General features: G+C 45.9%; 1 long non-coding RNA gene and 1 other non-coding gene across 2 annotated transcripts; both read right to left on the minus strand.

Moving 5' to 3' along the window:
- Positions 1-11,306: 11,306 nt before the first annotated feature.
- On the minus strand, positions 11,307-11,435 carry LOC142435439 (small Cajal body-specific RNA 24). The gene has a single exon (XR_012781495.1).
- Positions 11,436-11,563: 128 nt separating this feature from the next.
- LOC142434141 (uncharacterized) lies at positions 11,564-22,330 on the minus strand. The gene is made up of 5 exons (XR_012781133.1): positions 22,244-22,330; positions 19,023-19,267; positions 17,949-18,081; positions 16,842-16,989; positions 11,564-14,310 (listed from the first exon to the last, which is right to left on the minus strand). It is a non-coding gene; the product is annotated as an uncharacterized LOC142434141 (long non-coding RNA).
- Between the last annotated feature and the right edge of the window lie 3,551 nt (positions 22,331-25,881).

A 25,881-nucleotide genomic window follows, 5' to 3' on the forward strand; every position in this document is an offset into this window, starting at 1 on the left:
TTTAGAATCAGGGAAGTTTTCCATCTGTTTTAAAATCAGTTTGAGCAACCTTGACATTCACTTGCTAGTATACAGACTGAGATTTAAATTCCTATCCCCTCCCGTGGATGCTGTTTGAGACAGGGTGGCAGTCTGTCCACCTGGAAGACCATGCGGATCATAGTTATAACTTTGACAAACATGCAGTCACCATGGGTCAGAATCAACTTAAGTGACCTCTTTTATGTATGTTTCCATGAAACTGTTTGGTGCTGGACTGTTAAGTATTCTAGGGAGAAGGTAGGTTTTGAAAACAGGTCTCTGATAAGATATTTTTTCCCCTAAAGTGCTTGTGGCTGGTCAAGACTGGTTCTATATCTGGTTTTTCCAGTGGGAAGCATGTGTGTCTTTGAGTGTGGAAATTGCCACTTTCTTCTTTTACCGCCCCCTATGCTGTGCACACCCCAACTCACCCTGAGGCAACGAGAGACTAATGTTACCTCTTTTTTCATTATACAGTAGCACCCCAAACCTCAACATTAATCCGTTCTAGAAGGAGCATTGAGATGCGATGCGGTTGAGTCCTGAATCATTTTTTCCCACAAGTAATAACTGGCTGGATTAGTCCTTCCTTGAATACCACGTTTACACCTCAACCTTGATTTTTTTTTTGATGATGCAAATATCAAAAGGATACTGTCTTTAGTGTGACATCCGTTTTCCTAGTGTAGTGTTTTACAATCAGGAGACAGGAACAGAAAAAAAATTAAATGGGCTGGTAGTAGAGTTCAGGGCTGCATACTAGCTCATAAGGAAGAGCAGGCAAAGATAACAAATAGGAGAACATTAAGTCCAGAAGAAGAGCTGGTGGTCGGTCCATGTAAAGTGGTTTCCAGGAAGCACCAGCAGCAGCAATGCCGTGTAGTAGTCTAGGAGTTCTGAGAGTATCATCTGAGAGGCTCAGCAAGCATCCCCAGGGTTGTTAAGTCCAGCACCTTCAGTCGTCAGTGGGCAGACCCAATGGTGCCAATAGCAGGTCAGGATTTGGATGGATGGTCCCTCCACGGCTTGGCACCAAGAGACAGTAGTTTCTCCAGGGACCTAGCCGAGGCTCTCAACCTTGATTTTTATACAAAACATTACACAGTATTTTCAATATGAATGAGTTCACAGTTAAAGAATATAACAGTAAGAAACACACCATTTAAAAAGTTTGCAACATCTACGGAATGGCTCATACCTTCAGACTAATGACCATCAGGATCTGTGAACACAGATGTGGCGAGATCTATGGAGAAACAGTCAATGTTTGGAAGGGGAATCCCCTTCCATAAAATCAACTAGTAGCTGCTTTTCAGGGTTTTTTTTCCCCTTCTTTGCCTTTTTTCAGTTTTATCTGGCTGGCTTTCTCTTAAAAAAAAATCTGTCTAATGTGGTGTAGCATTATCGAGAATTGTTTACCAAGCTATGTCTCCCCTAAAGATATACCAAACAGAGGCTATTTGCCAGCATATGGTGGCAAGTCAGATGCTTAGAGACATCCTCCCTTAAGGCAGTCAGTTGCTGGACAACTGGTAGGGCCCAGTCTGTGTTAAGGACAATGGGATACTTCTCCCTAAAGGCTTTTGTGCGTTGGTTTGGTCCCTGTGTGGGTGGTTTACTCCCAACTGTTAATGGTTTCTATGGAGATCCAGAGAACAGGTCAAGCCACTCAGTGACATCCAGTTAGGCTGCCATCCTGAATGTAGGAGCCACCCTTCTTGTTACCTGTATACCCCCAATCCCTCTTCTACCTATTGCATGTATATCCCCCCTTCCATTACTGTATAACCTACAGTGCAACCCCTTCAGTGATGTATGTGTTTACCTGTAATGAGTGGGCTTGCACACCCCTCAAAGATATATAATCCTCCGGTTAGCAATAAAGATTCTCCTTGGCCACTCCCCATTCTTGCTCCCTTTCCCTTTGTCCTCTTCCCCTCCCCTTTTCTCCAGCCCTCCTGTCTGCTATCTCCATGGAGACCACCAAGCAGGGCTGAGGTGAACATGCTATTATGAAATGTGTCTGACTCCGTTATTTCAATCTCTTGTATCTCTCATGCTCTCTATGAATATATTATAATGTGCGCGTATGTATATTTGTGTGTATACATAACCGTAGAATTGTGCCTGTCAAAGCCATGCTTAATTGTGGGGGGCTGGCCTTTCCCCCAACAATGTGGTCCGCTGTTTTCGTTTCTAAATTATCATCAATATCAATAACACGGTTACTACATTATCAACAATATCAATAACACGGTTACCAGTTAAACTCTAAAGACCCATGTTTTTAAGTCTTAAAAACAGTACATAAAGCCACAAAAACAGTTAAAACATAATGCTTGGAACACAGGTGCAAAAGGTTTACACTGAAACATGAACTGCTTTTGTTTACATAAATGATGTGTGTGGGGTCAGATTCCGATATTTCCTTTGACCTCCGATGCAATATTTTCTTGACATTTTGCATCAAAATCCACTGGTGTTTACTACCAGTGTGGTCCAGCACTGAATTCTATTGGACCATCAAAGGGCAAGAACAAGAGACACATAACTGATTTGCTTGTCAATCCAGCAGAAACCAAACTTGCCAATCCACCAGCCAGAACAGCCCAAGAGAAGCAAACATTTCTTTTTTTTTTTTTAACAATTTATTGGGATTCATACAATTCTTATCACCATCCATACATATACATACATCAATTGTATAAAGCACATCTGTACAGTCTTTGCCCTAATCATTTTTTTCTCCTCTTTCTTTTTTTACATTTTATTAGGGACTCATACAACTCTTACCACCATCCATACATATACATACATCAATTGTATAAAGCACATCCATACATTCCCTGCCCCAATCATTCTCAAGGCATTTGCTCTCCACTTAAGCCCCTTGCATCAGGTCCTCTTTTTTCCCTCCCTCCCTCCCCCCTCCCCCCTCCCTCATATGCCCTTGGTAATTTATACATCGTTATTTTGTCAGAGAAGCAAACATTTCATAGGTAAGGAAACCAGTAGCCCTTTTGCAATAGTTTGTGCAAAACTCCCCTAATAAAGTCCATGGCATTCTGCCTGTGCCAGGCCCATTGGGCCTCACACTGCCAAGGTCTTCATGAAGCCTTTCCCCTGAAATCTGTTGTGTCCCAGGTCTCCTGCCAAGTCCATGACCACAGGCTAACTTTGAAAGTGTGGTTTCGGGAGCTTAGAGGAATCCTTCCTGTGCTAAGTATCCACCAAGTTTGTGTAGCGAGGCAACAAATTGTTCGTGTTTCTGCTTTTGTCATTTCATGCATTTGTGATTACTACACTGAATAAAGGCTGGGCATCAAACAGAAAATTCAAAATTTTGGCATAGTTCATGGGATTGGCTTAACACAGGAGTTCTCAACCTGGGAAGGTGTGCAGGAGACAGTGTTTTGCGAGGCAAGGGAAATAACTTTGGATGGGGTCCTGCAGAACACCGGAAAGGACTGCTCTGCTGCAGACACTCGGTGAGACATGCACCTGAGCATTGATTGCACCTACACCTTGTGACAAAACCAAAAGGAACACTCATACTGCTGGGTCCTAGGACATTCCTAAAAGAAATGCCCTGGTGTGGGGGTCAATGACGAATCAGGGGTGATATAGAACAGGTAACTGCCCCCGGGGTTTCCACGGCTAGATCCCTTGTAAAATGGAAAGCTTTGCCTTTCTCCCGACAAGCATCTCCTGGTTTTGCATCGCTGACCTTACCATTGGAGGAGAAAAGTCCGATTTGCTCCTGAATCTAGAACAAACCAACTTGCCCCTCCACTGCCTAGAATAAACAACTTCACTTCCCCACTGTAAAGAATATCCCAACAAAACAAGAAAAAACCAAACTTCCCCCAAAACACACTTGAAACTTCCCCCAAACCACACTCTGAAGCTATCTCTGGAAACCCTTCCTAGAAAACCCAGGCGCCCTGACTGTGGGTGCATAGGCCTAGGAAGCCTCAGCCCGCCAAGACCTTCCTAAAGTGTGCCTTTGCTCTGTGTTCCAGGGTCAGCTGCCCAGCCTTTAGGTATCATGCCATCAGGACCATGACCTGCCGTATTCCCTATGCAGGCATTAGGCCTAGGGCTTATCAATGCAGGGACATATGGAAGTGATTATTTCCATCATCAAATAATTTTGGGAGCAGAGAAAGTTGCTATTAATGGTTTGTCAATTTGTAAACTTTAAAGTTTATATTTCAGAAATTGAATTTCTTTACTCCTAAGAGACAGTTCCGCATCTTTGCTTTTTTCTTTTTTACATTTTATTAGGGGCTTATACAACTCTTATCACAATCCATACATATACATACATCAATTGTATAAAGCTCATCTGTACATTCATTGTCCTAATCATTTTCAAAGCATTTGCTCTCCACTTAAGTCCTTTGCATCAGGTCTTTTTTCCCCCTCCCTCCTCGCTCCCCCCTCCCTCATGATCCCTTGATAATTTATAGATTGTTATTTTGTCATATCTTGCCCTATCCGGAGTCTCCCTTCTCCCCCCCCCCACTTCTCTGCCATCCATCTCCCAGGGAGGAGGTCACATGTGGATCCTTGTAATCAGTTCCCCCTTTCCAACCCACTCACCCTCCACTCTCCCAGCATCGCCCCTCACACCCTTGGTCCTGAAGGTATCATCCACCCTGGATTCCCTGTGCCTCCAGCCCTCATATGTACCAGTGTACAGCCTCTGTCCTATCCAGCCCTGCAAGGTAGAATTCGGATCATGGTAGTTGGGGGGAGGAAGCATCCAGGATCTGGGGGAAAGCTGTGTTCTTCATCGGTACTACATCGCACCCTGACTGACCCATCTCCTCTCCTAAACCCCTCTATGAGGGGATCTCCATTGGCCAACACTTGGGCCTTGGGTCTCCACTCTGCACTTCCCCCTTCATTCAATATGGTATATGTGTGTGTGTGTGTGTGTGTGTGTATATTTGTTGTTGTTGCATTATGCCTTATACCTGGTCCCTTCGGGACCTCGTGATCGCACAGGCTGGTGTGCTTCTTCCATGTGGGCTTTTTGCTTCTGAGCTAGATGGCCGCTTGTTCACTTTGAAGCATTCAAGACCACAGATGCTATCTCTTGATAGCCAGGCACCATCAGCTGTCTTCGCCACATTTGCTTGTGCACCCATTTGTCTTCAGCGATCGTATCATGGAGGTGTGCAGTCAATGATATGATTTTTTGTTCTTTGATGCCTGGTAACTGATCCCTTTGGGACCACGTGATCACACAGGCTGGTGTGTTCTTCCATGTGGGCTTTGTTGCTTCTGAGCTAGATGGCCGCTTGTTTATCTTCAAGCCTTCAAGACCCCAGTCACTATCTCTTTTGATAGCCGGGCACCATCAGCTTTCTTCACCACATTTACTTGTTCACCCACTTTGGCTTCAGCAGTTGTGTCGGGAGGGTGAGCATCGTAGAGTTCCAATTTAATAAAAGAAAGTATTCATGCATTGAGGGAGTGCTTGAGTAGAGGCCCAAGGTCCTTCTGCCACCTTAATACTTGACCTATAAATATAGACACATAGATCTATTTCCCCATCCTCATATATATATTTGCATGTACATGTACATGTCTGTCTAGACCTCCATAAATGCCCCTTGACTCCTAGCTCTTTCATCCATCTCCCTTGACTTTCCTCCTGCCCTACTACCATGCTCCGACCTACCTGGGCTACAGCTATACCTCTTCTGTAAGCAACGTTACCCTTGATCATTCCCCACCAGGCCTGCCACTCCCCCCTCTCTACCATTTTAGGTCCCATGTTTTTCCCTTTTCCCTGTGTTTGTTAACACCACTTCCTTACCCCACCACCTCCCCGCCCCCGAAATTCCCCACCGGAACTGTCAGTCCTGTTGTTTTTCCTCCAGATAGTTCATCCAGCCTGTCCTATTCAGACAGACCTGTGGAGTCACTAACATGCACGAAAACTAGACAGGAACACAAAGCAACAGTATACAACCAGACAACAAAACAACCAAAACAAACCACTGAAAAAGAACAGAACAAAACAGTTCACAAGAGAAAAGCTTGTAGTTAGTTCAGGGATCGTTTGCTGGCCCTTAGGAGCGTTTTCCAGTCCAGTCTGTTGGGGCACCACGCCCTGGCCCCAAAGTCCACTTTCAGCATTCCCTGGGGACCTTGCCACTCCATTCCCCTGCTGTTCCGCTGCACTCCCCCAAGTTCCACATCTTTTTCATTATTATCATTTTAGCTCCCCATCTTTAGGAACGTGTTGTCTAGTTTGACTTCTATGTAAGTTAGTCAGCTTTTGTATATCTGGTGTCTGTTCATAGGGGAACCTGGAAGTATAGGAGCTGAAGCAGTCCCATCACTGCCTTTTAGACAGCAAGAGTTGGAAAATCACAGTTTCAAGATCAATGGGAGGCATAACGGATGAGAGAATATGTACCGTATATCCTCGAATATAAGCCGACCTGAGTACAAGCCGAGGTACCTAATTATTACCTGGGAAACCAGAAAAACTGATTGACTGGAGTATAAGCCTAGGGTGGGAAATGCAGGATGTGAATTAACACAGAGACCAGAGGGGAGAGACGGAGCGCAGCCACAGACACATCCTTACCAGTTCAGCTGCCAGCGTATGTGAATCACTATGGGTGCTTGTGTGAATTGGAGCCGTCCACATCATAGGACGACTCTGCTTAGATGTGAGTAAACAAGCATTCAAAAAAAAAAAAAAAAAAACAAGCATTCAAAGCCCTGCAGTGTCAATGGGATTTTGAATGAACAGCGGAGGAATGGCAATCACCCCAGAGATGTTACACCTTGCTGGGGTACCACTGACCCGTGTATAAGGCGAGCCCCAGTTTTTCAGCACATTTTTTTGCTGTAAAACTTGACTTATACACGAGCATATACGGTATGTTATCTCATACACACTGTGTAGAATGTAATGGTGTATTCTGCTTCATATAACATCAAATAGCAAAATGACAGTGAAGTAGCAAGGAAAATAATGTTATGGTTGGAGTGGTGACCACATGAGGAACTGTATGGAAAAGGTTGCGGCATGAGGAAGGTTGAGAACCACTGGTTTGCATAGTACAGCTGCTCATGTCAAAGTCTCCAGAGCTTTCCATATTAACCACTGGGCTAGTGACTGATATATGTGTCAGCTAGAAGTCTATCAAGCAGCACCCCAGCCCTGTCCAACTCAAATCCATAAGTCTGATAGGAGAGCCTCTTCCATACACAGCCATATGCAACGGTGCAAAATTTAGGAAGACAACAGGCCGGTGGATGAAACTCTTGTGTCAAATGGTGGGAAAACCATCACAGGACCCTCCCAGGTCTCAGCTTGGCTCACCAACTGGAAGGTGAAGGCAGAGAGGGAGGCAGGTTCCCAGGATGCTCCTCATGAAGTCACTCCCATAAGGAGCCATCAGGCTGTGTGGCATGATTCACAGGCCAGACTCCATCCCGACACTTTCCTATCTTCACTCTGACACGAAATCGTTTGACTAGCACACCGGAGGATGCGTTTTGGTGCGCTCTTCGTTGTGTTGGCAACGTGGAGGTGTGCCACAGCACTAGTGCTGGTCGTACCAAGGCCTGTGGTCAAGAGTCAGGTAGCAGGGTGACGTATTCATCCTTCCAATCCCCCATTTCCTACATTCCCCTCCTATATTTTAACTTCAAGAAGTTTACAGACATGATGCGACTGCTCTCTGTATACCACATATCCTTCTGTGAAAACATCATGATACTGAAAAGATAACACCCATAACAGTAAGTCATAACACCAAACCGGAAAGCACACCATGCATGAAACTCTGAAACCAGGCCTTCGGGTTAAACCCATCTGTCCCACCAACTGATTAACCGTGAGTTGTAGATGATCTTTCAAACCCATCCCTCACTGCATTGAAAATCTCTTTCCTTAGCCATTTACTATCTAATGATATGTTCCCCCTTATATCCTGGCAGCATGGTGTCCATTTAAGGACCCGTCATGGAAGGTGTCATTCGTACAGAGATGATGCAAAAATCTGGAATGTTCCAGTCACATTTCAGCATCCATCGGTAATGCCAGTGCACATCTGGTCTCCCAAACACTGAACAGTCTAAGGTAGCTCGCACCCTTTCCCTTCCAATTGGTCATCCACCTTAGGCTGAGTGGCCCAGAGCTGATGGCAGTCGTCTTGCCATTTCTGCACAAAATGTTCAGTTCTGATGGACACCTGTAATGCCCTCTGGTGACAGCAGTGGTGCTGGCAATGGCTATGAAGCCAGGTTGGTGGCAATTATCATCCTGACAGACAGGCAAGATCTCTTTGAGCATTTCTGATACTGTTTGCAACAAGAGCTCTGTGTCTTGGCTGTGGTCCAATCTCCGTGAAAACACAAAGCCTAGTCCTGCAACTTAGGGATGGGATCAGGGTTTAAAGGATTGGGTGCTTTCTGCTTTTCCTCACCCCCACCATACATTTCTACATGGGGTTGTACTCTTTATAGAGGAATCCGCAAAGGTTCACGGTCATCATGGAAGTACAAGCATATCCGAGACCTGGTGCAAGCTTAGCAAACTTGCTTCCCAATCACCACTGGTGCTGTGGCACCAGATCATCTCAGGATCAGCTTTGTCTGGTGCTGTGGCACCAGATCATCTCAGGATCAGCTTTGTCTCTCGGGCTGGAAAAGTGGCATTCTGGTCTAGATACATCAGATGTTGGGTAGATAGAAAATAAAACAAACTGAGTTCACAAGGCTACATGCAGTTTCCTATAGAAGTGCCCTTCTAATTGAATAATGGGGATTATAGAATACTGGGAACTTGTTAAGTAAGAGCTTGGCCTAGGGATCGTAAGGAATGGATGGCTTAAATGGGCTGATACAAAAGGCTGGTACTTTCTCCGGCAGGGAGATGAAAGCAAATGCATCCTTAGCGTGCAAAAAAAAAAAAAAAAAAAAAAAAACAAAAAACCCCAACATTATGTTGAGCTTAAGCCACAGATATTAAAAAAAAATTAATCTATTGGGGGCTCGTAGAACTCTTGCCACAATCCATATATCTATCCATTTTGTCAAGCACATGTGTACATCTGTTGCCATCATTCTCAAAACATTTACTTCCCACTTGAGCCCTTGGTATCAGCATTTTTCCCTCCCTCACCGCCCCACTCCCTCATGAACCCTTCATAATGTATAAATTACTTTGTCATGTCTAACAGTCTCTGACGTCTCCCTTCACCCACTTTTCTGTTGTCCATCCCCCAGGGAGAGGGATATATGTAGATCCTTATCATTGGTTACCTCTCTCTACCCCACCCTCCCTCTACTCTCCTGGTATTGCCACTCACCACTGATCCTGAAGGGATCATCTGTCCTGGATTCCCTGTGTTTCCCTGTGTCTGGTCTAGCGAGATTTGTAAGGTAGAATTGGGATCATAATAGTGGGGGGTGGCAGGGGGAGGAAGCATTTAAGAACCAGAGGGAAGTTGTATGTTTCATCGTTGCTACACTGCACCCTGACTGGCTCATTTCCTCCCTGTGACCTTTCTGTAAGGGGATGTCCATTTGCCTACAGGTGGGCTTTGGGTCCCTGTTCCACCTAATTCACAATAAAATTCCCATAACACTAATTCCCATAACACCTGCCACCATTTTTCTTCATGAAGGGACCACTGATCTACCCATCCTGGATCACTTGACTTCCAAGATAGTTTAATGTGAACAGGCTTCACAACAGTGGCCACTGTGCCAAAAATGTAAATACCATAAACTGTAATGGTAATACTTAGGAATAGCTTCGATTGGAAAAGAATCTGCTCGTTAATTTTATCCAGTCCCCCCCCCCCCCCTTAAAATACAATTTCCTCATCATAGTAGAGTTTGGGAAAGCATATATAGGTGGGTCCCCCACTGTTTTAACAGATCTCTTCCCACAGATCTATGGGCATCATTGTGACAAAAGGCTTAGCTCAGCTGGACTGCCTTAAAGTCTTGTGTACAATAGGATTTTCCTACTTTCTCATAGTCTTTCCTACGTTGTAGGAAGGTTGGACCCAGGTTGAATTCAGGGGTAGTGAGCAACCATGGCTCTTAACAGTGACACCACCTCCTGAACCTAAAAGCCCAAAAACCTTTTCCCCTGAATTATTCATACCACATAGGGACATGCCTACCTATGCATACAGCTTTCCAAAACACTCTCATGAACTATGGGAAAATCTGATTCCGGGGGCTGCTCATGTGGTGACTGTTTTATCAATTGCAATATAAGGGAGGAAGGTAATTAGTTTGTGTGATCCGCCTCCTGGCTAACTCAGATTTCAGTTTTAACTACACCTTTACGTTCCCCTTAGGGACACTGAACCGCCCACCTGTCCATCATTTTGCAGGACACAAATTAGGCTCCAGCAAGCCATATCTGGGGCCTCTCCTAGCTCTGGGGTCTGCCGATAGACACTGCCGGCATTTTCAAAGATAATTGTGGATCTTTACCCAATTAAAATTTGTTATCTAAACATTTTGGTTAAATTTGCCACTGCTATAGCCAGGTCAGCTTTACATGCCTAAGAACCAACTTCCCTGCAAAAATTAATAGACTCTACAATTGTGCCCCCATTCCCTTGTAGGGATGGCTTTCAGCTGTGTAATGGTGGCTAGCATGGCCATCACCTAACATCTCAACAGATGTTCTGTGGCATGTGGCAGTTACAAAACCTGTCCACTTCAGGGGGTTGAGTGGCCTATCAGAATGCAACTTGATGATCTCATTTAGTGGCACAAAGGAGATAAATAGCTCACTGGAGGCGGGACACACACACTCCCTGGGAGACATTCCTGTTGAGACCAGTGCCCTATGCTGGAGGAGCCACATGGAGACCTATGCCAGTGCTGAGATGCTTCCACTGTGGATGTACAAGACTTCCCACCCACTGGCCTGTCGTGATCATCCTGGATTTGGCATCATTACGTTTTGCACGAGTCTTTAGAGGAATTTATAGATTGGTGTCAGACATATGGGCTAACATTGGGCTTATCGACTTGATATGCATTGGGTTGGGATGTTTTCTTAATGTACAGTGACTTTTTATAAAGCTTTCCTTTACACAAGTGTCTATGAATTTGTTTTTCTAGGCTGTTTATCTAGACACACACCCTGTGCTACATGCTGTGTTTGGGGTGGGGGGACTATGGAAATGTGCCTCATCACTAGTGCTGGTGCACCAAGCCCTGTGGTCTCAAGTGTAGACGGCAGGCCCACAAACACTTTCTTTTTTGGGTGTGTTTGTGTGTTTCAGTAGTGGAACGATGCACCCTTTTTACTTGCAAAAGGTGAACAGAAAGCTACTATATTTCTCTAGCACATTTATAAAAGTTATCTTCACCTTGAGAAGAGACTGAGTAAGAATAAATGTCCACTCCCACATACACTTTCTTCCAGGTTCTGTTTGCCCGTAGAAACCTAACAGAAAACTAAACTGCATGAAAAATATCATCCATACAAATCTTGGAAAAAAAATACAAAACAGCATTTGTTAAAGGCTATTTCTGGAAGCTTTATTTGAACCATTGCAGATTTTATAAAAATAAGTTAATGAACACATAACTCACATACCGTACAATCAACTGTATACTGATATTGAGAAGAGTTGTATCAAAACAATAATTTCTGAACATTTTCGCCCAATACTCTTGATTAGCACCCAAATTACCCCCATACCCGCTGCCATTGGCAACATAATTATTAATGCAGTTTTTGTCGATTTTCCTAACTTGGATCACAGATACAGTAAAATCACCACAAAAAAACCACTATTAAAAAAACGGGTTGAGGAGGGCCGATACCAATGCTTCAATAGAAATTAAATGTCTAAAAAATGGTGGCAATGTATGTACAAATATGTCTGATACAATTCATGTGTGTGTTGTACTGAGTTGTCAGAGCCCCCAATAAAATGATCTTTTAATTAAAAAAATACAAATCAAAGAGAGAAAACTCAAGCAAAAGGTAGAAAATATTAACTGAAACAAATTCTAAATGGGCCCAGAGGAACGTAAGAGGATAAGGTTGAAACTTCCTCTTAAAAAAAATTATTTAGTTTTAAGGTTGTAACTTTCTAACTCCATGGTTCTCACCGGGTCGCTGTTTTCCTAATAGTAGGCGAATGACTGTTATGAAGTAGCAACGAAAAGAATGTTATGGTTGGGGTGATCACAACATGAGTAACTGTATTAAAGCGTCCTGGCATTAGGAAGGCTGAGAACCACGGCTCTGCAGTTGGCTTGTTTATGTTTACTGACAACCCAGGTAAGACGTAAAAATAACGAACTAAAAAGGAGATGGATGTTCTGCGCACTTTGTTCGTCTGCAACATGAGTGTTCTGTATCATGCAGGTTCTAACCTCGCTGAAAGCTGTCTCAAGCCCCCTCCTCACCCCCGGCCCTGGTGTGGATCCTTAATATATTGTTAGAGTTCAGAAAATTCTACAAGTGTTCACACAATGCTGACATTCAAACACCCCCGTGAATTGATTTTTATGTCTACAAATACATGAGGAATCATTACAAGGTCTCACAGGTTCTTTACATGCATGATGCCTCTCTCCACTCTGAGTCCACCTCTGTTTTGCGAGGGCAGCTTGGTCACAATCGCTCTCCCGCCTTGATCACACTTAGAAGACCTGACATTGCCGTGAATCCTTTTGTGGTAAGTGAGTGCTGAGGACTGGCGAAAGGCTTTCTGGCACACCTCACATTCGTAAGGCCTCACGCCGCTGTGAATCCTTCTGTGGACAACGAGTTGTGAGGAATACTTAAAGGCTTTCCCACACTGCTCACATTCAAACGGCCTCTCCTCACTATGGATCCTCCTGTGTTCTGTTAGGTACGTGACCCGGCTGAAGGCTTTGCCACAGTCCTTACATTCGTACGGTCTCTCCTTGGTGTGGGTTTGTACGTGTTGAGACAGGCAGTCGCGGCGAGTAAAGGTCTTCCCACATTCCTTACATTCATAAAGTCTCTCTCTGCTGTGTGTGATCATGTGTGTATTGAGGTTTGACAGCTGTCCAAAGGTTTTCCCACAGACCTTACATTCATAAGGTTTCAGTCCGAGGTGTGCTCTTCTGTGCACACCAAGGTGGGAGGAAGACCTGAAAGTTTTCCCACATTCTTCACATTCATAAGGACGCTCCCCACTGTGAATCCGTGTGTGTTGAGAAAGGCAATCGGGGCGGCTGAAGGTTTTGCCACATTCCTTACATTGATAAGGTCTCTCTCCACTGTGAGTCACTAGATGGGTCCTGAGGTTATATGAGTATCGAAAGGGTTTGCCACATTCCTTACATGCATACGGCATTGCTCCACTGTGGCTTCGTTTGTGTTTAATAAGACTTTCGGAATTAGGAAAGGCTTTGTCACATTCCTTACATGCATAAGGCCTCTCTCCAGTGTGGATTCGTATGTGTTTCCTAAGGGTTTCAGAAAGCCGAAAGGTTTTGCCACACTCCTTACATTCGTAAGGCCTTTCTCCACTGTGAATTCTTAGATGTCTAGAAAGGTGTGAGGGATGTCCATAGAATTTCCCACATTCCGTACATGCATAAGGCTTTATTCCAAGGTGAAGTCTGACATGGATGGTGAGGTATGAGGAAGTAGTGAAGGCTTTGCCACATTCCTTACATTTGAAAGGCTTTTCTCCCTTGTGAGTTTGCCTATGTTGGGTGAGGGAGGTCGAAGACCTAAATTCTTTCCCACATTCCTGGCCTACATAAGACTTGTCAGAGCTATCAAATGCTTTCTGTGAAACCAGGGATGAAGGATCACCATAGGGTTTGGAAAATTCTTGACCTTCATCCCTACCATCTCTCACGTGTGCCGAAAGGGATAAAAAACTATAGAAATGTTTCCCACAGTTGTGACCTTCATAGCTTTTCTCACCAGTGCCTGTTCCCACAGGATGCCTAAGGCTTGCTGGACAACGGGAATCCTTCCCACATCCCTTTTGAATATGGGATTTCTGTCTTCTGGGAGTGCTTGCAGCAGTGGCTTGGTTACCGTGACGACTGTCAGTTTCTGCACACTGATCCCTGCTCCAGGTATTGCATCCTGGGTGAGATCTGACATGGTGATGGTATGATGAGGGATCCAGGAAGACTGTCCCGCATGCATAGCACCGAAAGGGATTTCCTTCTGGAAGACTGCTTTGTATTGCAGTCAGATCTGGAGCCTGGTGGGAGGTTTCCCCACACTGATTGTCTTCATGACTTTCACAGAGTTTCTCTACTTGAAGATTTCTGTGAAAAATAAGCAAAATGCTGTTGGGAGTAAATGTGCGCTTTGGTCAACATCACCAAACACTGCACTTGCATGCTCTGTGCCCGTCTTACATTTCACAGAATAAACGCGGTCTAATTATGCCAGTAATTTTGTACCCAAAGTGGTACATTGTTTTGCATAAAATCGGTTGTTTTATATTGTAGGCCTGTAATTCTTAAGAAATTATTCATTTTAACCTCTCTTATAAGACAGTCCAGGGGGTACGGTGTAGTACTGATGAAGAACACAGCTTTCCCCCAGATCCTGGATGCTTCCTCCTCCCAACTACCATGATCCGAATTCTACCTTGCAGGACTGGATAGGGCAGAGGTTGTACACTGGTGCATATGGGGGCTGGAGGCACAGGGAATCCAGGGTGGATGATACCTTCAGGACCAGGGGTGTGAGGGGCGATGCTGGGAGAGTGGAGGGTGAGTGGGTTGGAAAGGGAGAACTGATTACAAGGATCCACATGTGACCTCCTCCCTGGGAGAGGGACAGCAGAGAAGGGGGGAAAGGGAGACTCCGGATAGGGCAAGATATGACAAAACAACGATGTATAAATTACCAAGGGCACATGAGGGAGGGGGAAAAAAGAGGACCTGATGCAAAGGGCTTAGGTGGAGAGCAAATACTGTGAAAATGTTGAGGGCAAGTAGAGAGCAAATGCTTTGAGAAGGACTGGGGCAGGGAATGTGCGGATGTGCTTTATACAATTGATGTATGTATATGTATGGCTTGTGTTAAGAGTTGTATGAGCCCCTAGTAAAATGTAAAAAAAAAAAAACCAGTCCAGGTATGATAAACTTTAATACACAATTCTCCATGTAATTCTAAGTCACCGTTGCTGTCATTTATCTGATCTAAAACTCCTTTTGTGCTAAAGTGACACTTCTTTGATGCTATGGGCAAAAAATTTCCATGCAAAAATTTTTCCAAATGACAGTAAAAAAGGGCAGGCAAGGCACTGGAGACTGATCTAGGGACAAATCTGAGGTGATTTGCTTTAATACAATGTAATCCTCACATGTTACACTGTATCACTGTGTGTGTGTATGTCTCTTTTAGACTTGCAGTTTTGAATTTCCCGCCCAGTTCTGCCCCCGTGCAGTGCAGGGAAGGACACTGCATGCAGATCAGACAAGGAAGTCAGATCGCTCTGTGATCACTGCGGAGGAAACAGATACGGGACTTCTCTGCAGTGCAATCCCGAGTGTGGCTCAGGGTTACCGCTTCTCACAGTTAACATTTACCCCAGCCACACTCGCGATTACCACCAGGGAGGTTAATGGCATGAGTGGAATTATTTTCGTAATAGAAGACTTGCTGACTCTGTGTCTAAGTTATTTCTCAAATATTCCACGAGTTAAGAAAAGTGTTGTTTGCAAAGATTCTATAAACATGTTACAGCTAAGATGATATACACATGTACACACGCACACAGATATGAATATATATTAGTGTACATCGGAGCGTTGAATACATTTACTACTTTAGTGGTTGCTAATGTAGTGTACATACTCGTGTATAAGCCGAGTTTTTCAGCACTATTTAAATGAAGTTTTTGTGGTAAAATTAGGAGCCTCGGCTGATATTTGGGTTGGCTTATACTTTGAGGATATTTGGTAAATGAGAGCAACAGAGGCATATGACGCCTGACACGTTTGGATCCTAAAGTCTCTGTGATTACTGCCAGCATTTGGAAGGTGGCAAATACACATGACGGACGATGTTAGTGGGACACTGATGCCTGTCTAAGCTGGAGTCAATATGTGAAGGAAACACATTCGGTTGCTGCGTGTGACAGGTTTATTGTGCCAGCCTGGCCAATTCGAACATATGGGATTAACAAGGTCGTAGTTTGATTGGAGGGCAGAGATAAATGGCTCAGCAAGGCCGGCCCCCTCTCTCTAGTGATCAGACCAGTGTGCGGCTGCTAGTTCTCTGCCTCAACTCCTGCTTTGCCACGTTGCTGGTGTGCACATCACTTGAGCTGGGGACTATAGGGCATTGTTTGTTGTCTTGCTGACTGTTGGTGACCCTCCCTGCTGTTTGCTGCCTGTGGCCGGACTGTCTGCATTGCTCAACAGAAGACTCAGCTGTCTGCTTCCTTGAGCGTGGACTCAGCAGCCCTCATGAGTTGAAGGACTTCCAGCATATTAACTATTCCACGGAAGTGAGTTGAACTGAGTCCTTTGTCCTGCTGTGTGGATTTGTTGTTGTATTCCTCCGTGCTGTATATATCAAGCCGTATATATACATGGGTATCAATACATAGACATCCATATCTACATGAAATCACACATGTCCTCCTGGTTTTGTTTCTCTAGAGAACCCTGCCTCACACACGGTGCAACCTCTACAAAGCCCTCCTTTCCACCAATAATTCCTGGGCCGTTACTAGCTGGTTCGAAGGGATGGGATGCGGATATGCACAAATGTATTTTCATATCAGGACACTTTAGGACTCTCTTCTGAGGGAATATGACCGCCTTAAACTCACACTCACCTCCCATGTCTCCCGTGCTCTCCCTGCTGGGCAGCTCTGCCACACGACATGGAGCTTTTGGCAAATAGAGAGGACCAGGGGTCATCCTTGAAGAACTGCATGGTTTGTTCACTGCGTACATTTTCTGCACTGTTCACATCGTGAGAGACTGACCCAATCGTCCCAGTTCAGGTTCAAAATAGGAAACAGAAAGGAATTAGTAGGAAAAAAGCCTGCAATGAGTAGAGAAGCAGTTAGCTACATGCTGCTCTTTTGACGACTTTCACAAAAGATGAAAAGGTAGTTTTTATGCAAAGTTTCCAGTAGAGCTGGGAGTGATGGCGGCATAAATTGGTGTCCTCGGGAGAGCTAAACAGACACATACTGAATGTAACACACACACCGCTTTCAAAGTGGAAGGATATCCTGGATCAAAGGTGTGAGAACGTCCCAAATTTCAAAGCAAACTTGGTGTCTGTGGTTGTGTCCTAAAGACAAAGCAAACACTCAAGCTGGCGGATTCAAATGCAAATCCTTCCACATACGAAGGATCTCATACATTTCTTGCTTTCCAGGAGCTTTGCAACACAGTCATATTGGAAACTTAACACTGTCCACTGTCCCAACAACTTCCTCTTGCTCCTCTGGGAATACTAACAGGTAAAAGTGACCTGGTGCTCATAGCACTAGCGAAGGCCTTTCAAAGGATGAACATTTCCCTCATGCTCAGTTGTTTCCATGTCCAAGTCTCTCAAGGCGAATCAATGTAAATATAATTTGCAACGAAATGAGAGTGTCAATACAGTAAATTCATTACAAGTACCCAAGTGACATGCTGTTACAGTGTCTTACAGTGATCCTTAAGGGACAATGTTGCTACTTAAACAGCCTTAGAGTTTCTACTACCAAGAACACTGAGGGCTTACTGTGAGAACAGTTTTATGTTCATCCAGACACCAGATTATTTAAGCTTCCAGGGAGAAACAGACCAGGCCTGATTTACAAACAGTACACTCCATCCTTCATCAGGGGAAAGGAAGCAACGTGGATGAAAACATATTTTGTTCAGTAAAACTATTAACAAGCGTGTACAATGCACTCCACCCCACCCCCAGATGTCAATCTTACCTACAAACGTCACGTTTCTCAGTGTCTCCATCATTACATCGCTGTAGAGTTTCTTCTGAGGAAGATCCAGCAACTCCCACTCCTCCTGGGTAAATACCACGGCCACATCCGCTATCAACTGCGACTGAGAGTCCTGAAACATCCCACACATCCTGGGTCAGCGAGGCTCCAGGCACCCCAGTGTGCAAATGCAGAGGCTCAGACCTTGGGGAGGTCAGACTGTAGAGGGACCTGACACCATGCTCTGGGTTCTACCGACATCAGTCTCCTGCACTCAGTGCCCACACTGACTCCCTCATGGCTTCTATTTCCTCCCCAAGGCTTAAGACACACACACACACACACACACACACACACACAGTCTCTTCACAGTTTGGCTCAGAGCACCTGAAGTCGGACTGCTCACAGTAAGAGATGCATGAGCCAGGGGCTGCAGGTTATTTCAGTTTAGATAGTAGACTTAAATGGCATGGAAAGAGAAGGGAATTCTTCCATAAAATGTGTAGCTCCTTTGCCTTTAAAATGTCAAGTCCTGTTTATGTTCTACGGAAAATGCAACACAGTAAGAGGGAAAACAGCAAGAAATACAAGCATATTTCTATTTAGGAAGGTAGTAAAATAGTCATTTTAGAAATCTTAGCTCTTGAACTCTAGATTAGAAATGGAAGTGGAGTTTCAACTACACAGAAAATGTTCCAGTGCCCGGGGGTCGTCAAGAAGGCTGTGGGTAGTCTGGGGATGGCTCTGGAAGGCTGGTCTCAATTTCCACAACAGAGCTCCTCCAGCTTCAGACTCTGGCAGTCAGCACAGAGCGCCAGTCCTGAGTGGGGATGAAGTCACCACAGGCAGCTGGATCCAAGTCCCACGAGAGAGGGGAACCCAGACATCCAAATCTTGAATTCACGGGGGTACGAAGGAGGTTACAGTGACCACTGAGCAGGAACCCACGACCCTCCCAGCTGCTGGCTGCTTCCCTTCATTGAGAAAGCACAGCACACAGCTGCTCCTACCCCAGTGGCCATCAGGCCAGAGCCCCCACTTATGCTAAGAGCATTCCGGTCAGTAAGAACTCACCATTCTCTTGCTGCACACTCTGGAGGTCTACTGAAACGCAGTCGTCCAGCCCAAGAATCCACTTCAGGAAGAGGAACTGGAGTGGATACAGGGCATGGGAGCCGTTCGGAAGATGAATTATACCTGGTTCACAACCCTGTCAGAGATGGGGACATCCTTCCTTGGATCACGGATGGGCAAGATGGTGGCGTGAGATCCCCAGCTGACTGGACCAGGTTGGGTGTCGCGGCAAAGCCCTGGAGATCCTGAGGGACAGAGAGGAAGCAGTATTGAGAAAAGACAGCATAGAAGTCTTTGCTCCGGGATCAAGATGCAACCCAAGGTCACTGCAGGTGAGCCAGAGGAGGCTCCAGCCCCCAGGGTACAAACCACACTCTCCAGTGCTCATTCCATGAAGTTGAAAACCTTCCACTGAGGTGTAATGACTTTTCATGTCATCGATACCCCTGCATTACATCTGTGACTGGGTTTTTCCTTTCAATACATAGTTCCTTCTCCCCTTTCAAATTTCCACCTACTGCCTGCTTCCAAGTTTTTGAGACGTCTGTGGGAGGGGGGATTAGGAACAAATCGGTGAAAAATAAATCTGAACAATATCATGCTTTCCCCAATGGGAGAGCCTTAGTGGTGGGTGGTTAAGAACTGGGCTGCTAACCACAAGGTCAGAAGTTTGAGACTGCCAGTCTGCAACTCAGAAGAAAAAGGAGGCTTTTTATTTCCATAATAAATTCGCCTCAGAAACTCACAGGGGCAGTGAGTTCAGTTTTATGGTTTTACCTAAGGGACATCTCATGCCTCTATTCCCATTTCTCTTCAAAATCCTTCTCCGCTTGCAAGCTCACTCCTCGGCTTTCAATTCTTGGTCTGAGTGTAACTGTTTCCTCTCTGACCTCATCATTACCTCAGTGCCTCTCCTGCAAGCACCATCACTGTTTTTATTAAATTCTCAAAATGCAATTCAAGGATCAGATCAAGTGTGGTGAAGTCTAACCTTATTGTTTTCATAATAAACCACCGGGAGCTTGCTTACTCTAGTGATTTTGAAACGCCAGACTTTCTGAATCACAACTCACATTTCAGGTGTTACAAAAAATTCATGTTAAAATTCAAGTAGGAGAAGTACTTATTGATCTATTTAGCCTGGAATTTAAAATAATCTACCTGGAAAGTCTGTGAGTCATGAATATTACACACTACCAGCCAACCTCTGTCTAAACATCTTCAGAACTTTCCTTAACTCATTCATAACAAGCTATTGCCTCCAGCCACCACTTAATTGTGGGAAAATATTTCTCCCACCTTGTCTCCCCGAAATAAATGTCAAACCCAAGATGCTTCTTGCTACCACACGGTAAATGGCTATACACTAGGTCAATGAAAGGTCAGAGGTTATTCTCTTTACGGGTGTCTAGAGCAACCAGACTGTATAATCTGACTCACCCTACATAGGGCCCACTCCCTTCTGATATTGTTCCCTTGATGGAGAGCCCAAAGGCAAGCCCAGGACCACTCAAGAATGACTAAGGTTAGGTTACTATATTGAGTCTAGGGTCCACCCATTGTGCCACATATGGACCCCTATTCCCTCCCTGTACTATTGCGTGTACACCCCTAGGTCATCCCCACCCCTATTTCTTGTATCGCCTATGTTACAACCCTTTCCTATAACATGTGTCGTTATCTATAATCAGGGGGCTTGCATGCCCCCAAAGATACATAGGCTTTGGTCAGAAATAAAACCTCACCAGAGCTCTCTCCTGCCCTCTCATCCCCCACCTCTACCTGTACCACCAAGAGGAGCTGAGGTGAGCATGCTACCATGAAAAGTGTCAGACTTTATTTTACTCCATTTCTTTCCCTAATCTCTGACTTTACTATGATGTTTATATTAACTATACAATTGCACCTGCTGAACCCGTGATTAGCTGGGGGTGGGGGCTGGCTACCCCTACACTTAATTATGGTTGTCATTTCCAAAACCCGTTTGCATTATCAGGAACTGCTTCAAATCCATCCTTAGCCACTTGGTCTCCAGGGCCCAGCTAGTCAGCATGGTTTAAAACGACCTCCTGCAAGTGCCTTTTCCAATGGAGCAGTGTGGGGCTGTGTCACACATTGTTTCCTCAGCTTTCATCATCAATGACCTTCATCAAGGAAAGCCTGGCCCTAGGCTCTTCCAGGGCGGAAGGGTCTCTTCCAACTGAAATCCCCACCACAGCTGCCTCACACCGCGTGCTACCAGCCCTCCGCAGCCATGCATGCAGCTGAGGAAAACTTCATTCTCTGAACCTTCTCGTTCATCTTTGTCCTGCTCAGCATTCGCACCAGTCCCTTGCTGCAGGCCTTCTCCAGGACACGCTTTCACTGCAACCAGATGGTGCGATCTGTCAAAGGCCAGAGATAGTGCCCCGTCCAGAGGTGTCGTTTGTGAATGGGAGATGCGGTGGACACAGAACCTGTGGCATATCAGCTGTCATTTTCAAGGCCCCTCGACGGCGCAGAGACTTAAGCTACCCACTGGGTGTCTTCACCCCTTCAAAGACATCGGAGGATTCGGTGTGGTTTTCTCAGCTGCAGAGGTTCGCTGGAGGCTTGGGGAGGGGCACACACGCCCTTTCCCTGAGAGAAACACCGTCCCCATAGCTCATCAGACCTGCACTCGGGGCAATCAGCGAACGAAACGTTAATTACCTGCACGCCCACTTAAGCCAAGGCCCTTTGTACGCGGCCCCCCCTCCCTTCCCCTCAGGCCTGCTCCGCGGCCAGACCAATTGCAAACACCCCAGTCTCCCAGGTCAAAGGCCATGAAACGCGCCCCGCGGGGGAGGTTTGGAAATCAAGGGCGCACAGAGGTCGGACCCCTCCCCTCACGGGGCTCCCAGGCCCCTGAAGCAGCCGCGCGAGCCATCATCGCGCGTACAGGACCCAGGCCCTACCCCGCCCCCCGCTGGCTCTGACGCCACGGAGGCCCCGGACCCCCAACTCTGAGCACACCGGGGGTCCCCCAACCCGGACGCAGCGACCTGTGGCCGCACCGACACACTCGGCTCTAGTCAGGCTCCGCTACGGCCGCAGGGCCCCGGCAGGCCGCGGGGCGGCGGCGGATCCGTGAGGACGGAGGTGGGGAGCACGCGGGGCGCTGGGGCAGCCCCCCGACTCGCAGCGGGGCTGAAGGACCCCGGGACGACCCGAACCGGGGCTGGGAACGCGCGGGAACCAACCTCGGACGCGAACGGCACAGCAGCGGGGAGACGCGCGGGGCGAAGGAGGAACAAATACTTCCGCTTCCGGTTCCCACAACTTCGGTGCTACAGGAGTCGTCTTCCGAGCGGAAACTGTTGACGCTGGCGCTCAAAGGTTCCGCTCAGCTGGGAAGCCGGCTAGGAGAGTGGTTCTCAACCTGGGGGTCGCGACCCTTTGAGGAATTGAACAGTTCTTTCCCAGGGGGGTCCCCTAAGACCGCGAGAAAACACATATTTCCGATGGTCCTGGGAACCGAGACACATGTTCTCTATCTGTGTCCAGGGGGGTCCGCCCACATGCAGATACACCCACCCACTGTGAAAGCCTACCCATGCCACACCATGCTTCAAGACAACATTTCATTTATTTGTCATTAGAAATACATATTTTCAAAAAAATACATATTTTCCAATCCATAATTATATATTATTTTTGTAAATCGTCACAATGCTTTGATGATTGATGTTCAATTTGTAACCATGAAAATCCATCCTGCCTATCAGATATTGACATGACGATTCGTCACACTGGCAAAATGACAGTGATGAAGTAGCAACGAAAATAATGTCATGGTTGGGGGTCACCAGCACATGAGGAACTGCATTCAAGGGTCACGGTCGAGGCATGAGGAAGGATGAGAACCGCTGGCCTAAACACAGTCAGCAGTCATGCACTCTCTTAGCGACCCTACAGGGCAGGCTAGGTGTGCTCCTGCGCGTTTCCTGGGCTGGAACTCTTTCTGGGAAAAGAAAGCTTCATCTTTCTCCCACTGATGGTTTTAAATTGCTGATCGTTTGCAACACAGGTCAATGTACAACCGCTACACAACAGGGGCTCCGCCTGTAAAGGGGTACAGTCTCCAAAGTCACGGGGGCAGGTCTTCCCTGTCCTAGAGACTCTATAAATGGAAATGTCCTTGATAGCCCTGAATTTGATTTTTATCGGCATATAATTCACATACCATACAATTCATTGCACGAGCATATTAAGAAATCAGCACAATTTCACAACACTTTCTCTTCGTTGTTTGCCCTTCACTTCTCCCCAACTCCCCCCCGTCAAGCCCCAAGGTCCTTATGAATCCAGCTCCGATCTCACCAGATTTGCCTCTCCTGGATTTCACAGGCACAAAATCATATAAAATGTCCGCAAGAAGCAAGCAAATAAAAAGCCAACAACAATGACAAAATAGAGAACAACCTCCATTGAAAAGAGTTCAGAAAATATTAAAAACTGAAATGGGTCGACTTTAAAGTGGGTCAAAAGGGAGATCAAATTATAAAAGGGTACATTTCAATCTAACTACATCTGTTGTGATTAATTTCACATTTACATAATAAAATTTACAAAAAATGTCATCTTACATTTTTGTTTGATGGCAAGGGTATTCACACCCCTAGATGACAATCAGAGAGGATACAGGGAGGATTTCATCCAGGTGAGGATCCTGGAAAGGGAATTTAGTCTTCCACTGTCATCCATAGCCTTCTGCACACACCGTGTCAAGAATTTAAACTCTGACACTCTTCCTTCCCCTGCATTTAGAGTTTATTATTCACAATCCTTGTATCAGCAAGTAGAAGCTGATGTTTTTCATTCAGTCTTCACACATATTTCAAACCCCAGATGCTATTCTTTCTGATAACATGAGAAGTTTGTTTCCGACATTTTGCTACAGCCCCCAGATCTTCAGTGATCTCATGAGGCAAATATTGAGGAGCACCATGGATCTAAGACCGAATTGTTCTTATAGTGGGACTAGGACAAAATGTGAACCCCAATCCATTCACCTATCTCTGGCTCCCTTTAGGGAACTCATTATCATTCTGTTAACATTAAGACTCATCACCTGGGGCATTGGGTAAGTCTGTTGACGGTGCCATTAAATTGCCCAAAGGTAGAGAATTTAAAACAGCCGGGAAAGGAAATTATAGACATACAGGCTGGACTTCAGACAGCAATACATGAATCATGAACTTGTACAGATTTAAAGCTTTAAGTGACTGGACACGATTTATATAAACAATGGGGGGGAATTGAGGATAGGGAAAACCTTTGAATATGACCCATTCACAAAGGCAGAATCAGGTCCACCAGGCAAAATTGCATGTCATCCTAAAGCAAGGGAAGTGTTAAATTAGTAAATGCATGGCAGTCCTAGGCTACCGTTCACGGTGCACCCTCAAATAAAGAGATCTAAGCCAATACCTCACAGTGACCACCAAGGCCATCGCTTCAGGGTAACAGCCATCTGCTTCTTCTGGCACCAAGGTGTTTCAGCCTTCAGTGCAGCTGAGTTTGTCAGCAACTTAAATCTGCTACCAATGTGAGCTGGAGCAATAGCTACGTTCACTTAGTGGAGTTTCCACACACAACCTTTCTGGTGAGGTCCACACAGAGTGTCCCCGGCCTCCAAAGAGACAGAGTCGAATGTCCCTGCAGCCTGTAGCACAGGACGCGCCTAGGAGGCGTGCTGTTTTTGTTGCCAGGGGCCACAGGGTTGATTCTGATTCATCGTGATCCGTGTACCAGAGAAGGAGACAGTGGTGTCCTCTCCATCCCTCTTATGAGTGGGTCCTATTCAGGGTGGGACAGACTCTAGTCTGATTGCAGATGGCTGATAACCCTCAGGGAGATTAACCTCTAAGCAGCTTGTGTTCACCTCCAAGTGTACAGTCATTTACCAGGAGAGATGCCAGCAGCGTCCTAGGTTCGGCATATATCTGGGGGAGGCAACCTGGGGGAAAGTCCGTTTGCATCCCACACAAACCCTCAACCTCCCTACATTAAGGAGTCTGGGAGGCCAGTGCTCCCGTGCAGGGAACATTCACGTTTGTGGGTTAGAGACGCATCCCACTCACATTCTTCTAAGTAAATGTTATTCCCCACCACGTCCCCCATCATAATCCCTAGTTTAAGGTGCTGAATGCAAGCACATGGCTGCTACGACCTCTGCTGGAAGGTCAACGGCTTCAATGCAATCTGCCTGAAGGCTGGCAGCCGGTAAGAGCAATCCGACCCTGTTGTCTGACCAACCTAGAGTAGGGTCCAGGCCCTTCTGATGAGGGTCCTAGATTGTTCGCCTGGAGGAGAGTTCAAGGACATGTAAGGTGAAGCCGACTCAGAGACAAAGCGAGGTTAGGCTGTCATCTTGAGTCTAGAGCCCACCTATCTTGTTATTAGGTGCCTTCCTGTCACATGGGTGACCCTAGTGTCTCCCCTTCCTGATGCAGGTAAACCATAGCACATCGCCCTCCTGTTGCTTGTAAGCCTGTTTTACGACAACCCCTTCCTGTTACCTATGTGCTTACCGTGGCCTGCATGCCCCAGATTATATAAACTCGTGAGATTACACTGCTCTCTCTGCTCACACGTGACTCCTGAAGTCATGATGAGACGCGAGCCCTTGCATACTAGACCTTGTCCGATGTCGCCTTAACTTACTCCTCAATTACACAACCGCCCCTTAGACCCGTTTGGTTGGGGGAAGGCTGCTCCCCCACAATTTACCAAGCACGATGTCTTTTTTTCCAGTGAATGGCCTCCCTCCTCTCTCTCATTTTTCTTAATTGCATGTCCAAAGTATGGGAGGCAGGTCCCATCGTTCTCCGTTCTC

The sequence above is a fragment of the Tenrec ecaudatus genome, chromosome X, assembly GCF_050624435.1.
Source record: "Tenrec ecaudatus isolate mTenEca1 chromosome X, mTenEca1.hap1, whole genome shotgun sequence".
Classification (NCBI taxonomy): Eukaryota; Metazoa; Chordata; class Mammalia; order Afrosoricida; family Tenrecidae; genus Tenrec; species Tenrec ecaudatus.